We start from the raw sequence: 2,500 nt of genomic DNA, 5'->3' as shown, positions 1-2,500 counted from the left end.
CTTCTGTAACTATGCTAAAACCCTAATCCTTGTTTGGGCGAAAGAAAACAAGAGACAAATAGAAATAAGCTGAAGTGGTTTTCTTGAGACAGTTCTTGCCGTTCCGGAAATTGAAAAGGGGGCAAAAAAAACAAAAAACCCTGTGATTCATTTCATCCTCTCCTCTTTATCCTCTGCCTTTCTTCCAGTCCTTTCAGCAGTGACCCGCTAGGCCCAAGAGTGGCTACTGTACTTCGGGGGCAACCTTTGTGTTTGTCAAACTCTGGCTACCCCCACTGCTAAATTGAAGTCTGGCACGGCTGAGTAAAGCATCACTGTTTCTCCTCTCCACTGTTTACCCTTCCTGGGTTCTACTGGGTGAGATGGGGAGCCAGGCACAAATGACCATATCCATTACCCCTTAAAGATCCACCTGCTACCAATCAATCAAACAATTGATCAGCCGACTGCAGAAATTGTGTGAGAAAGAGAGGGGGGGAGAGAGAGGGAAAGGGAGAGAGAGAGCTCAAGTGACTGTGCTGACAGAAGGGAGGTGTTTTGCAGCAGGCAGTCTACCACCAGAGATGTGTTACCATTCAAGGAAATCATTTCACTTCTTTTGTACGGTTTGGTTGCTTTACTTACTTTTAGTCTATGGCCTTCGTTACGCCATCAGGTCTGCAAGTTATTTCTCCAATCTAAGATAACTGAAGGAACCCTGTAGTCTGAAGAAGAGCTGTCTGCATGGGTCACTGGGATGTGTTGGGGATACTTCATAGAAGGGCCCTACTGACGTGGAGAGCTTACTGATGCAGTCCCCCCCCCCCCCCCCCCCCCCCCCCCCCCCCTCAAACCAAATACTCTACCTGTTTCTGCTTTTCAGAGCCGTAGAATGATAAAGACCTCTGGAACCACTTACCTTTTTTTCACCCACAATGCACTGCACATGCACCATAGCAACACAACAAGAGTCAGGGTTCATCATCATCAACACATTCTCATAATTGAAACCCAGAATGATACATTCTGTGAGGTCTGTACTTGTGTGTGTGTGTGTGTGTGTGTGTGTGTGTGTGTGTGTGTGTGTAAGGGATCATTGTTGTCAGAGTGTGATTGCTGAGGCCTTGGAAGGTTCTCTGATGAATGGTGTGTGATGTGTGGTGAGTGCCAAAGGGGTTATCTGAGAGAGAGGCGAGATGAAAGCCAGCTCTGTTTGTGTTTGTGCTTGTGTTTGTGTTTGTCTACAGCTGGGGTTTAAACTGTGTCTCCCGGCCTGGCCTATTCCATTTTTTATTTCATTTTTCTTACTCATTTCTTTCATTGTTGTTTACAGTGTTGCTTTTGCTTTTGCACTTGCGCTGCTTTTGGGTAACACTATATATTTCTGTTTGTGTCATGATTGTTTGGATACGTGCAAAAGTGGGCAACAGGTGACTAAGGATGAAAAAAAAAAAACACTCTCTCTCTCTCTCTCTCTCTCGCACGCACGCACGCACGCACACACGTACACCCTTTGAATGATGTGCAGTTATGTACCTGAGGGAAGGCCTGAGAGGGAGCCTCCCCGCCTCCCTGTTCCTCTTTCAGGAGGCTCTTTCCATCCAGGAAGCTCTGGCCTGGATTAAGGCTAACTCCTAACTCTGGTACCTGTATGGATGGCTACCCCTGATGGATACATTAGGGGAGGTGGAGGGTCTGCTACTCGACTACCTTCAAAGCTGCACCCATTCTCCCTTCATGGCCTTGTTAACCGAGCTTGTCTCTTGTCATTCCTCCAGCTCTGTGTGCAGCGGTCACAAGGTTGAGCCTGTGTGTGAGTGTGTCTGTGTGAGAGTGACTGTGTGACTGTGTGTTCATGTGTGTGTGTGTGTGAGAGAGGAAGAGAAAGAGGAGGGCTACTTTCCTGGGTGTGTGGTGTGTGGTGTTAAGAGCCTGGCTCCTCCACTGAGGGAGTGCGTGCTGTCTCCAATGACGGAGTCTGGGCCATTCCTAATAAGTGTTATAACTACGGCTGTCCCTCGTCACTTATCAGTCTTCCTGCTCCTCCATTTCACTTTTACAGGCAGTATTCCCACACAGGTGATGCTGCTTTCTAAAGTGCCTCTGAGCTACCATATTTAGCCAGGCAGAGAGACGTTGCATGTGTTTTTGTGAATGTGTTTATGGGCAAAAAAAAAACCTATTGCTTTATATTGTGTGAATTTTGTGAGTGTATTTTTGACAACACAGGTATGGTGCATCGCTCTGTGAGCATAACATGTGTTAGCCCTCAATGTGAGAATCTATGAAGAATTCTACAGCTGAGTTAGCCCTATATGGATACATGCAGTGTGATAGGTCAGTGAGAGTGTGCATATGTGTGTGTGTGTATGTGTGTGTGTGTGTGTGTGTGTGTGTGTGTGTGTGTGTGTGTGTGTGTGTAGGAGTGTGTGTGCGTGTGTGTGTCTGTGTGTGTGTGTGTGTGTGTGTGTGTGTGTGTGTGTGTGTGCGTCAGAGAAGAGACAAGCTGACAGCTTCACTT

The 2,500-nt window shown here is 47.0% G+C and overlaps 1 protein-coding gene across 1 annotated transcript in view; it reads right to left on the bottom strand.

Moving 5' to 3' along the window:
• The window catches only part of LOC308367477 (ecto-NOX disulfide-thiol exchanger 2-like), a gene marked incomplete at its 5' end in the record, with an annotated part of 76,959 nt that overhangs the window by 40,862 nt on the left and 33,597 nt on the right, over window positions 1-2,500 (bottom strand). The gene's annotated exons all lie outside the window — the stretch shown is intronic.

This window comes from Sprattus sprattus (assembly GCF_963457725.1).
Source record: "Sprattus sprattus genome assembly, chromosome: 6".
NCBI lineage: Eukaryota > Metazoa > Chordata > Actinopteri > Clupeiformes > Clupeidae > Sprattus > Sprattus sprattus.
This window is presented reverse-complemented; position numbering and strand designations above follow the sequence as displayed.